This window comes from Pinus tabuliformis, chromosome 5_2 (assembly GCF_031772625.1).
Source record: "Pinus tabuliformis cultivar Carrire ecotype Pingquan chromosome 5_2, CPIR1, whole genome shotgun sequence".
Lineage (NCBI taxonomy): Eukaryota > Viridiplantae > Streptophyta > Pinopsida > Pinales > Pinaceae > Pinus > Pinus tabuliformis.
This window is the reverse complement of record NC_142306.1, coordinates 18,812,443-18,825,119: the sequence shown is the minus strand read 5'-3', so window position 1 is coordinate 18,825,119 and position 12,677 is coordinate 18,812,443. Positions and strand designations below refer to the sequence as shown.

The 12,677-nt window shown below is 42.6% G+C and overlaps 1 non-coding gene and 1 pseudogene across 1 annotated transcript; both read left to right on the top strand.

The window, feature by feature from the left end:
* The first annotated feature begins 2,858 nt into the window (after positions 1–2,858).
* Positions 2,859–3,011, top strand: LOC149157299 (5.8S ribosomal RNA). Its single transcript, XR_016262174.1, has one exon. It is a non-coding gene; the product is annotated as a 5.8S ribosomal RNA (ribosomal RNA).
* Positions 3,012–3,258: 247 nt separating this feature from the next.
* On the top strand, positions 3,259–6,485 carry LOC149157298 (25S ribosomal RNA; annotated as a pseudogene).
* Positions 6,486–12,677: the final 6,192 nt, after the last annotated feature.

The window sequence follows — 12,677 nt, the reverse complement described above, 5'->3', positions numbered from 1 at the left end:
TCTAAAGATATCATGTTTAGAATCTTTCGATCTACAATAAGGTTGGTATTTCTTTAGGAATTTTTTTCTCATGCCATCCCAATCAGTTATTGCATGTTCACCAAGTCCCATGAACCATCTTAATGCTGATGCTTTTAATGTTGCTGGGAAGAGTCTAAGCCTATGGGCATCATCTTTGTAACCATATGTTCGGCATACAATTTCAAATTCAAACAAGAATGAATCTGGATCTTCTGAAGCCATGCCATAAAAGTTGGTAACACAAATGGAGGTATGTTTTTCCTTTTTATTTCCTCATCATGATTTTCTCCTGGTTCTTGAATAGGAAATTTAAAGGTTGACTCTTCCTCCTCTCTTCAATCTTGATCTTGTTTTTGTTTCAGTTCAGCCTCTCTTTGTCTTTCATATTCTCTAAGTTGTTCAGGAGTGGGTCCTCTTGTTGATCCTCCTCCTTCCTCAGCCATTTTGATAGGTTCCTCTGTTGATTTAATTTCTTGTTCAGTGTCACTTGTTTCAAAGAGAATTTGTTCTAGTGATTTTTCTCCTTGAGATTTTTCAAAATCAGTAGGTTTAAGGAGAGATTGTTGAGTTATTTTACTAATTTCTCTTTTTATAGAGGATCTAGGGAGATGTTTCTTCTTTGATTCGTATGCCAATAGAATTTGTCTCTCAATGAGTGTGAGTCTTTGCCCTGATTTTTTTTTATCCTCTAATTCTTGTATGGTGACTTTCCCAGCTGGTGTTGTGTGTTCAATTTTTCCTAAAGGGTTTGCTCCTAGTGGTGGATTATTTTTTGGATGGGGGGTTTTTATGAATCTGCCTTTATCATCTCTAAGTCTAGACATAAGTAAACATGACTTCTAAAATGATGAATTAAAATTAAATCTATGTTTTTGTTTATTTTTTTTAGAAATCCTCTAGTTGCGCCTCTCCGGCAACGATGCCAAAATGTAGAGACCAATCTAGGGTTCTAGATTAGACTAAATTTAATGTCAACCAAGGTAGGTAAACTTATAAGCACATGTCTAAATTTTATAGACCTAAAAGGATCTAACCTGTCTAAATAAATGTCTAGTGTGACAGGCTACAACACTCTTTTACAAGAGATTGAAATATGTTTCCTTTCACAATTTAAACACTTATATCATCTAATTTAATTAACTGTTCTAAAAAACAAATTGTTACTAGTCTAAGTTCTCAATCCTCTTACAAGGATATAATTCACAAAAACTCTTTCAAAATAACACACTAAGCATACCAAAAATCAAATTCATGAAAAAAGAGTTCATAGAAATATTTTGAAATTCAATGTTCAATTAAACCTTTTACAAGGACTTATTCAATAATTTTGCAACTGAATTTTCAAGCTACTACTATGAATCATAAAATAACAATCACAAGAGCTTCTAATTAAATTGATAAACTCACAAGAAATGAAATGAAATAAAACGCTATTCAGATCTGAATACTAAATTCTATGAAACAGAAAAGAAAGTGTACCAATCTTCACGTAGGGCCCTTCCACGCTTTGATGGCACACTTTAAAAAAATTCAAGTGATAAGAACGTTAACTCATAAACACCATAATTGATGAAATTCTGCCTTTGATTAAGTTCCGAGAATAGATTACATTAAAAATAGAGTTCTGGAATACGCTTATAGTCTTAAGTCTGCTCTTTTTCAATGTCTTCACTAGCATTCCTCTTTTTAATAATAATCAAAATCCTCCTATTTATTAAAATTTACAACCAAAAAGGCTATTTTCGTTCTTCCTAATCCTAACTGATTTCTAAAACAAATCGAAATAATTTTAGGGTCCCTAATCTTAAGCAAAAGATCAAGTACATTCATTATAACTTCATATTTTTCTGCTGAATAGGCTGGGTTTGACTAGCATTGACCATGTATTCAGGAGCTCAAAATTAGATGCTAAATATATTTTCCACCATGTATGTACATCCTAGATCACGTCCTTATCTTATGTTTATATTTTCCTACCATTCCACATGTCACAACATAAAACAATTACAGGAAGTCATTACATTCCGTAATTTTGTTGAAAAATTCCAATTTTTAACATAAAAATCCATAAATTAAATTTAATGTAAAATAACAATTATAATGCTTCATTAATCAATTTCAATGGACTATGAGGAGTTTATGGAAGAAAATGGTAGAGAAATGATGGATTTTTAGAAGAAAAGAATAGCAATAAAATAGTACCAACACTCCCCTTGTGAGCTAGTAGCCATGATTGATGTCCCTTTCTTTCATGTTTTTTTCTTCCCTTCGGTCCTTAGCTTTATGGAGAAAAGGTGGGATTGTTGTGGATTGGTGTTCGGGAAGCATGAAACGTAGTGCGAGCTCCTGGGGTGGCCACCATAGTCCTTCTCAATTGTCGTCCCCTTCAATTCCCCCCTTTTTGTGAAGGTGCATGGCTTGGGAGGCTTGTGATTTGTTTGAACTTCCCCTTGTGAGTTGGTAGCCACATTTGATCTCTATTTCTTCCACCTTGTTTTCTTCCCTTCTTCCTTTTGGTCCCTAGTTTTAAGGAGAAAAGGGGCAATTGTTGTGGATTGGTGTTTGGGAAGGATTAAAATCAGTGCAAGCTCCTAGGGTGGCCACCCTAGTCCTTCTCGATTGTTGTTCGATGCATTTCCCCCCTTTTTGCGAGGGCGTGGGGCTCAGGAAGATTGTTCTCTATTTGATATTCCTGATGTGAGGGGGGTAGACACCTTTGTTTCTCTTTCTTTCATGTGTTTTTCTTCCTTTCCTCCTTTTGGCCCTTAGCCTTACATTTGTTGTGGGGGGTGCCCCTATTCAGTGTTGTGGCAGATTTTTCGGTAATACGTGGAAACGACTCTCGGAAACGGATATCTCAGCTCTTGTTACGATGAAGAATGTAGCGAAATGTGATGCTTAGGTGAATTGCAGAATCCCGTGAATCATTGAGTTTTTTAACACAATTTGTACCCAAGGCCTCAGTCGAGGGCATGTCTATCTGGGCATCACATCCCATTCCAACGTGCTCCCTACAATATGTTAGGGAGCAGTGGAGCTAGTCGTCTTTGTCCAATGTGGTGTGGTTGGCTGAAATACCTCAAGCGATGTTTCGTGGCGTGCGTCGGCGAGTAGTGATCTTGTCCCCTTGGATGGGCAGTGAGTGTTAGCTGATGCAGGCTTTGTGTGGCATCGCTCAAACTTGCTTAGCTCTCTCTTGTCCTCCCGTCGGGTAGGGCAGATTTAGCTCCAACTTTGCGACCTCAGCTCAGGTGAGAACATACACTAAGTTTAAACATATAATTAAGTGGAGGAAAAGAAACTTACAAGGATTCCCCTAGTAGTGGCTAGTGAACTGGGAAGAGCCCAGCATGAAAATCAGGGGCAGCATCCCCTGAATTGTAGTTTGTAGAAGCGTCCTCAGCGGAAGACCTGGGCCAAGTCCCTTGGAAGGGGGCGCATGAGAGGGTGAGAGCCTCGTCGGGCCGGGACCCTACCGCATCACGAGCCATTTTTAGCGAGTTGGGTTGTTTTGGAATGTAGCCCTAATTGGGTGGTAAATTTCGTCCAAGGCTAAATACGGGAAAGAGACTGATAGTGAACAAGAACTGCAAGGGAAAGATGAAAATAAAATTGAAAAGAGAGTTAAAGAGTGCTTGAAATTGCTAGGACGGAAGCTAATGGAGGCTGTCAATGCGTCTCGGTCGAATGTGGAATGACTCAAGCTGGTCCACCGCTCAACTTGATGTGCAAAACAACACGGGCTACTGCATCATCATAAGCACAGGTGGATTACTGCATGTCAATTTACCGTTACAGTGGTCGAGGAATGAATCATGTGCCCTTGTGGCTGGCCATGTGCACCTACATGCTCATGGTGTTGGTTGGCGAGCTTTCCATTCGACCTGTCTTGAAACATAGACCAAGGAGTCTAACATGTGTGCGAGTCGGCGGGTTTAAAAACCTGTGAGGCGCAAGGAAGCTGACAGGCATGATCCCCTCTCTGGGGAGTGCATTGTCGACTGACCTTGAGCTTATGCGAAGGGTTCAAGTGTGAGCATACCTATTAGGATCCAAAAGATGGTGAACTATGCCTGAGCAGGGCAAAGCCAGAGGAAAATCTGGTGGAGGCTCATAGCAATATTGACATGCAAATCATTCGTCTAACTTGGGTATAGGGGCGAAAGACTAATAAAGAGCTCTAAGTGGGCCATTTTTTGTAAGAAGAACTGGTGATGCGGGATGAACCAAAAGTCGAGTTACGGTGTCGAATTGCACACTAACCTAGATCCCAAAAAGGGTGTTGGTTGATTAAGATAGCATGATGGTGGTCATGGAAGTCGAAATCCACTAAGGAGTGTGTAACAACTCACCTGTCGAATCAACTAGCCCAGAAAATCGATGGCACTGAAGTGCGCAACCTATACTCGACCGTCGAAGCAATTTCTTGGCTTTGATGAGTAGGAGGACCCAAGGGTCATTGAGAAACCTCGGGCATGAGCTTGGGTGGATCGGCCCTCGGTGCAGATCTTGGTGGTAGTAGAAAATATTCAAATGAGAACTTTGAAGACTGAAGTGGGGAAGGTTCCATGTGAACGGCACTTGGACATGTGTTAGTCAATCCTAAGAGATGGGGAAGCCTTTTATGAAGGGTGCACTCTGCACAAGCATTGAAAGGGAAATGGGTTAATATTCTCGAACCAGGACATGGCAGCAGGTGGCAACATTAGGAAATCTGGAGACGTCGTTGGGGGCCCTAGGAAGAGTTATCTTTTCCTTTTAACAGCTTGCCCACCCTGGAATCGGTTCACCGGAGATATGGTCCAGCAACTGGAAGAGAACCTCACGTCTTACAGTGTCTGGTGTGTCCTCAGTGGCCCTTGAAAATCTGGAGGACCGAGTACCATTCATGCCCGATCATACTCATAACCACATCAGGTCTCCAAGGTGAACAACCTCAGGTCAATAGAACAATGTAGGTAAGGGAAGTCATCAAAATGAATCCATAACTTTGGGAAAAGGATTGGCTTTGAGGGCTGGGCCTAGGGATCTACGCCCTCAACTCATGGGTTTTCGGCAGTCTACCCAAGCTACTCTCACGGCGAGGGCGGTCAGTTGTGTGCCAATTGGGCTACGGGCATAGAATGCCCCTTGCCGAGGGCTTTCCCCTAGGTGGCAAACAGTCGACTCAGAATTGGTATGGACAAGGGGAATCCAACTATTTAATTAAAACAAATCATTGCGATGGTCCCTGCAGATGCTAATGCAATGTGATTTCTACCCAGTGCTCTGAATGTCATAGTAAAGAAATTCAACCAAGTGCAGGGAAATGGCAGGAGTAACTATGACTCTCTTAAGGTAGCCAAATGCTTCGTCATCTAATTAGTGATGTGCATGAATGGATTAACAAGATTTCCACTCTCGCTATCTACTATCTAATGAAACCACAATGAAGGGAACAATTTTTTCATAATCGGTAGGGAAAGAAGACCCTGTTGAGCTTGACTCTAGTCCGAATTTGTGAAATGACTTGAGAGGTGTAGAATAAGTGGGAGTTGTTTTCGGTGCAAGTGAAATACTACTACTTTTAACATTATTTTACTTATTCCATGGGGTGGAGGCAGGGCACTGCCCCTATTTTTGGCCTTAAGTCACATTTTGGCGAGTCGATCTAGGTGGAAAACATTGTCAGGTGGGGAGTTTGGCTGGGGCGGCACATATGTTAAAATATAACGTAAGTGTCCTAATATGAGCTCGACAAGAACAGAAATATCATGTGGAACAAAAGGGTAAAAGCTCATTTGATTTTGATTTTAAGTATGAATATAAACCATGAAAATGTGGCATATCGATCCTTTAGATTTTCAAAATTTGAAGCTAGAGGTGTCAGAAAAGTTACCACAGGGATAACTGGCTTGTGGCAGCCAAGCGTTCATAGCGACATTGCTTTTCGATCCTTCAATGTCATCTCTTCCTATCATTGTGAAGTAGAATTCACCAAGTGTTGGATTGTTCACCCACCAATAGGTAACATGAGCTAGGTTTAGACCATCATGAGACAGGTTAGTTTTACGCTACTGATGAACCGCACTGCAATAGTAATTCAACTTAGTATGAGAGGAACTATTGATTCACACAATTGGTCATCACACTTGGTTTAAAAGCTAGTGGTGAGAAGTTACCGTGTGTCGGATTATGACTGAACACCTCTAAGTCAGAATCCACGCTAGAAGTAGTGCATGTCACTCTTCAACTGTATCTCGACCCAAGTAGGGGCATTGCTTTGTTGCCCCCAGGGGCCCGTGTCATTTGCAAACCATAACTGTCAACCATCTCAGTCGGGGTAGCTTTGAAGTTCAATTCCAAACGGTCATTGAGAAGAATCCTTTGCAAAGGACTTAAATATGTGATGGGGTATTATAAGTGGAAGAGTGGCATTGTTACCACAATCCACTGAGATTCAGCCCTTAGTCACCTCGATTTAGAGCTTTGCTCTTGTCATAAACAAATCTGGACAACCCTCCCGCTGTCGCGCCTTTGCCTCTTCCTCTAGACGATAAGTTTTTATTGGTTTGGGGTGGGAAATTTGGGGTTTCCATGCCGCGACGGAAAAGGTGTCGAAGCCTAGGAAAATTTTGGTTTCCATGTCGTGCTTCAGCGCCCAAAATTTTGGGGCTTCCATGTTGCACCCCGGCGCCCAAAATTTTGGGTTTCCACAATGTGACGAAAAAGGCACCCAAGCATGGGAAAAATTGGGGTTTCCATGCCGCGCCTCGGTGACCAAAATTTGGGGTTTCCACCCAGTGCCTGAAATTTGGGGCTTCTGCTCGGTGCAAAAAAATTGGGGTTTCCATGTCCCACCCAAAATTTGGAGTTTCCAAGTCATGCCCAAAATTTTGGGTTTCCACCTGATGCCTAAAATTTGGGGCTTCCTCCCGACACCTAAAATTTGGTGTTTCCAAGTCACACCCTAGTACCCAAACCTAGGAAAACTTGGGGTTTCCATGTTGTGCCACAACTGAAACTGGTGGCACCCAAGCCTGGGGAAACTTGGGATTTCGATGTCGCACCCTAGCACCCAAGCCCAGGAAACTTGGGGTTTCCATGTCGCGCCACGACCGAAACCGGTGGCGCCCAAGCCTGGGGAAACTTGGAGTTTCCATGTCATGCCCTAGCGCCTGAGCCTGGGAAACTTGGGGTTTCCATGTCGCGCCACGGTCGAAACCGGTGGCGCCCAAGTCTGGGGAAACTTGGGGTTTCCCTTGATGGAACCACGAATTTTCAAATTTTACGGCATGATGGAAATGCGAGGAACATGGGGTTTCCATGACGATGCATTCCAGCTTGCAAGTCTAGGGAACTTGGGGTTTCTATGACGATGCAAACCAGCTTGCAAGTCTAGGGAACTTCGGGTGTTTTGAAACCACTGCCCAAGTCTGGGGAACTCGCGGTTTCCATGTCATGGTGTAGCCGAAACCACCGACGGAAACCACCCAAGTTTGGGAAAGCTGGGGTTTCCATGTCGCGACACATGCTGAATCACCCGAGAGCCTGTGGAACTTTGGATTTCCTTGTCATGGGGCGACAAAAAGCTGCCAAAGTCCAGGGAACTCGGGGTGTCCATTTCGTGGTATGATGGAAACTGCTACCCAAGTCAGTGGACACACGGCGTTTACATTTCGCGTCATGACAAAAATTTCTACCCGTCTGGGAAATGTGGGGTTCCGATGTCACTCGTGACATAGCTAAAATTGTCGCCCAAGTCTAGGGAGCTTCAGGTTCCCATGTCATTGCACAACAGGGAACGACCACCAAAGTTTTGGGGGCTTCAGGTTTCCATGTCATCACACGACAGGGAATGACTGCCCAAGTCTACCAAACATGGGGCTTTCCATTCTGTGGCATGATGGAAACCACCCAATTATGGGAAACTCAGGGTCTTCCATGTCCTGCCATGACAGAAACCATGACCTTGGTGCAGGGAAATTGGGTTTCCATGTCGCAGAATGACAGAGAACCAGCCAATTCTACGAAACCCGAGGGCTTTTGTTTTGTGGCACCAGGGAAACTACCTAACTCTAGAAACCTCTAGGGTCTCCATTTCCCACCCAAGTGAAAACCATGGCCCCAGTGTGGGGAACTTGGATTTTCATGTCGGAACATGACCAAAATCCCCCAAGTTTGTGGAACTCATGGTTTCCATGTTGTGGAATGATGAAGAACCACCCAAGTCTTGCGAACTCAGGGTTTCCATTTCACAGTAGGGTGGAAACCGTTTGCCTAGTCTGTCTCTATAACTTGGGGTTTCCATGCCTTGTAGAGACAGGGACCATCCAAGTGTGGGGATAGCGGGGTTTCCCTGCCCCATCATGATGACAGCTACCCAAGTGCATAAAATCTAAGATTTCCATGTCCCATCACACCGAAATCCTCTACCACATCTGCGGGGGGTGCCTAGGGTGTCAAGTATTCGAGTTAGAACCACCCTAGAGAGTCGAAAGGCTGACCCTGTAGTACAGGCACCTGCGTTCGGTTATATGTGACTCAAGTGAGCATTCAGTTATATGCGAAGACTTGGCATGGCATTCGCTTATGTGCGACATTGATGGGCGTGCTCATAGCGGGCGCGCCGTGTTGGGGAGGGTGCACGCCCCTTGATAAGTGCACGATGGGCGAGTCACTAGTGGAAGGTGCACGGGTGACCCTTTTTAGGTGCCAAAATGAAAGAGGTGACCATGTGCAGATGAGTTAGGACGCGGGCAGGTGTGCGATGTGCGGCAATGGGTGTAATCGGCTAAGTGTTGGAGCCGACCCATGGGTTCAACGATGCACATTAAGGGATGCAGCGGTTTGTTGGAATGGGGTGTGTCAAGGTTATGTGGAAGGTTGGTCGAGCATGCATGTTGATGGAGCCAACCCTTTTTATTGTCGAGAGATACAGAACTTGGGTGAAAGGATGTGTATAAGTAAGGAGGATCGTGTTCTACAAAGGGACATTGAACTCAAACTTCCACATTGCAGAACAAGTCCGAAGGAAGGAGTTGGGAAAAAACAAAAGGAAGAGAAGGACGCGGGTAAGAGGGCTGCACTGACAGGCGGATTACAATGGGCGGGTCAGACTTGGTAGTGCGGACAGGTAGAGTAGGGCGGGATACTGACTGGGCACGCAGGCCGCACTGCATGCAGGCCATGCGCCCTCACTATGGACCGCACCGACGAGAAGAGTTTACGCGCCATGGAATGGAAAGTCGGGCAGATAGGTTCGCAGTTCAGGTGTGGAGTTCTTTCATGCAGGCCGTGGGTAGTGCAGCATGACCACACAACACAACGGGTTGAAAGAATAATTGAAGAAGATAAATTGATGGTAAGTTATTTTCACTGCATTGTTAAGAACATTTATTGGAAAATTGACTGAGTGATGAAGTAGGCGCAAACCGTGTACTCAAGTATTGGTAAAAGGAAAAAGTATGACAGTGCCACACCTACTTATGTGTGGTTGAAATACTACCACTAGGATAGGAGCGTGACATGGGATCTCCTGGTCCCTCCTCAACGAAAGTTGCCAAATTATAGGGAACCCAGGGATTCCATGTCCCGCCTTGTTGAAAGCCTCCCAAGTGCGGGAAATTCAGGGTTTCCATGTCTCGTCGCGATGGAAATCACCCCAGGTGCAGTAAACTTGGTGTACATGGTGTCTACAATCTCACATCAAGAAAAAGGCTAGGTTGATCAAGAGAATCAAGGTTTCTTCATTGGTAAAGGATCTCGCTAAGGATCAAAGGTTAGAGTCTCTTCTAGAGCTAGTCCACCAAGGACTATCAAAAGTCGAAAGAAGGACACAGTGCCAGGGAACAAAGTGCCGAAAAAACAAAGTGAAGAGAGGAGGAAGGACTTGACTTGTGCTTGGAGGATATTCTTGTCCAGGGTCTAGGGCTTCACAAGGACCAATAAGAAGCTTTAATAAGAGAAATTTATGAAAGGGTTTTCCTCTCTAAGAGAGAGAGGTTTTTCCCTGGCAGAAAGCCAACATCTTGTGTTCTTGTTCTTATGTTTTTGGCACCAGTTTGATGAATTAAACACACATGCATTAATAATAAGAGAAGAAGATTAAGATAACAAGATAAATTGTAAATGAGCTTCACAAATAGTTATCAAGTCTATAGGAATCCTGCTATACCCGTTTGCCCCAGATTCTTCAATGTGGTATTGGAGCTAAGGTGACACGTCAAGGAAAGGGAATCTCAAGAACATCCTCAAGGTTGAAGCATCAAGCCAAGAAGTCTCAATCATATCAAGGACAAGAAGGTCTACCATATATCATTCATCATGGAAGACTACAAAACAAGAAGAAACGCCTTGTATAAAGACACCTACAAGAAGAACAAATCAAAGAGGAACCTACATCAAGCTACACCATCTTGAAAAATGAAAGGCACTAAGAGTCAAGTCATCAAGAAAGTCCATTTGAAGAAAGCAACTTGAAGAACATCAAGATCTAAGGAAGGCAAGCCATCTAGCCTTCAATAAGAATGTAAGTTCACTACATCTCAAACTTTATCAAGTATATGTCCCCTTCTGAGTATACCTCAATGTCTTTTTGCAAGGAAAGTAACAAATTGGTTGGGACCACTACATGTCTAAAGTCCAATGATTTGGATGCCAAGAATATGGATGCTACAAAAGGGATTTTCCTAAACTTAAGAAGGACAAAAACAATGATAAAAAAGGAAGAAGCTCATTTAACTCAAGAAGTGAAAGAAGACAACAAGAAGCAAAATAAGGAATATCCTCCTATGACTAAGTCAACCTCTTTGCTTAGAGTCTTCTTTCAAAGTTTTGAGTAGTATAGGAGCATATAGAAATAGAATAGATTGCATGGTTAAAGATATCTTCTAGAATATAGGAGCATGGTGTAGATATAGCTCAAGATATTCACATAGAAGGAGCATACCTATTATAGGCTCTCATCCACAATGAAAAAATAATTGATCATGAACAAAATTCTTAGAAGGCCTCCATCATGAAAGGAAGAAACATTTGCAAGGTAAGGGTCTTCAAGATCCTCTGATAGAATCTTCAAAATAATGTTCATACATGACGGGGTAGATGTATCATTGGGAGTCCCATTTATGGGATTCAATAAAGGATGATATGCAGGTGAGAGCAAATGAAGCAAGAAAGGCTACACCAATCAAGGAGAACTATCAAATAAATTCGAGATGATAAAAGCATAATCAGGATGAGGGATGTATGCATCAAAGTTTAAGCCATGTCATCATATATATTGGGTCGTGGGAAAGTTTAGGTATGTTCTATGCTAGAGAAATTTATTTAAATTTTCACAGTTAGCAATCACATCAACACTACGATAAACTGCAGATAGAACATAAATATAAAACGCAGAAGACAAGCTAAGGCAAGATGACACAAGATATGGCGCGAGCCAGGGACAAACCCCACAGTGTGTGGGGAAACCCTTTGATCAAATCTTCTTTTATCTTCAAAGTTCAGCAGAGAGAGAGGGAGAGATTACATTTACAATAGAAGTCAACACTTTTACTTATCTGGATATAGCATAGATCATTTCAAATGATGAGATCAGTTGAAGACATTCTGCTTCAACTGATTCTCAAGGTGACTCCTTCACCTATCATCGTGCTGCATCTCGTCCATTTGCTGCACCTTACTGTGTAGCACCATCATGCTACACATGATCATCATGCTGCTCATGCTCTCATACATTACTGTGCTGCCTATGATCTTCATCATGTTGCCCATACATCATGCTGCCCATGATTACTTCGCCCACAGTGTCACATTTTTCATCATCATTCATCACTGCTTCATAGAGATCTTGACCTTGCTATGAATGTAATTATGCCCAGACTTCCAGCGCTGAGACTGAGGTTGTCCTCATTGCTGCACCATTATTACATCATCATGAAGACCCTCACTGTTGCTTCTTTATCATATCCATGAAGTCTACCTGAAGGTTAGATCTCCATGTGTGTCTAAACTGTAATTGCAACCGTGGAACTTTATCTCGAATACCCATCAAATTACAGTTCACACTGAGGTATGCAGGTTAATATAAATTATATGCTGAGATCCTTGATCATAGGACAGATCCTTCAACTTCATCTATTTGATGAAGTCATTTGCAGGTTGACAAGATGTTGTTCATATATATTCCTAGAGTGACTGCGTATACATATGTGCTTGAGTGAGTGCGTTCACATAATACCTGCATATATATTCATGTATATATATATATATATATATATATATATATATATATATATATATATATATATCCAGAGTGACTGCGTATACATATGTGCTTGAGTGAGTGCGTTCACATATAATACCTGTGTTTCAATATATATATATATGTGACAACTATCCCAACTGCGTTGATTGTCCATCGTTTACAAACCAGTGTTTGTCCAGCGATTACAAACCAGTGTCTGTCTAGTGTTTACAACCATAACTGTGTTGACTATCCAGTGTTTACAAACTAGCGTACAAACTAGCGTTTAGACTGCCCAATGTATAACTGCGTTGCCTCTTCATTATTGTGGCCTGCCCAGTGTATAACCATAATTGGGTTGCCTCTTCATTACTGTGGCTCAGCTTCACTTGGTGCATATATTGCCTACGTCCTAGTCATGAACAAC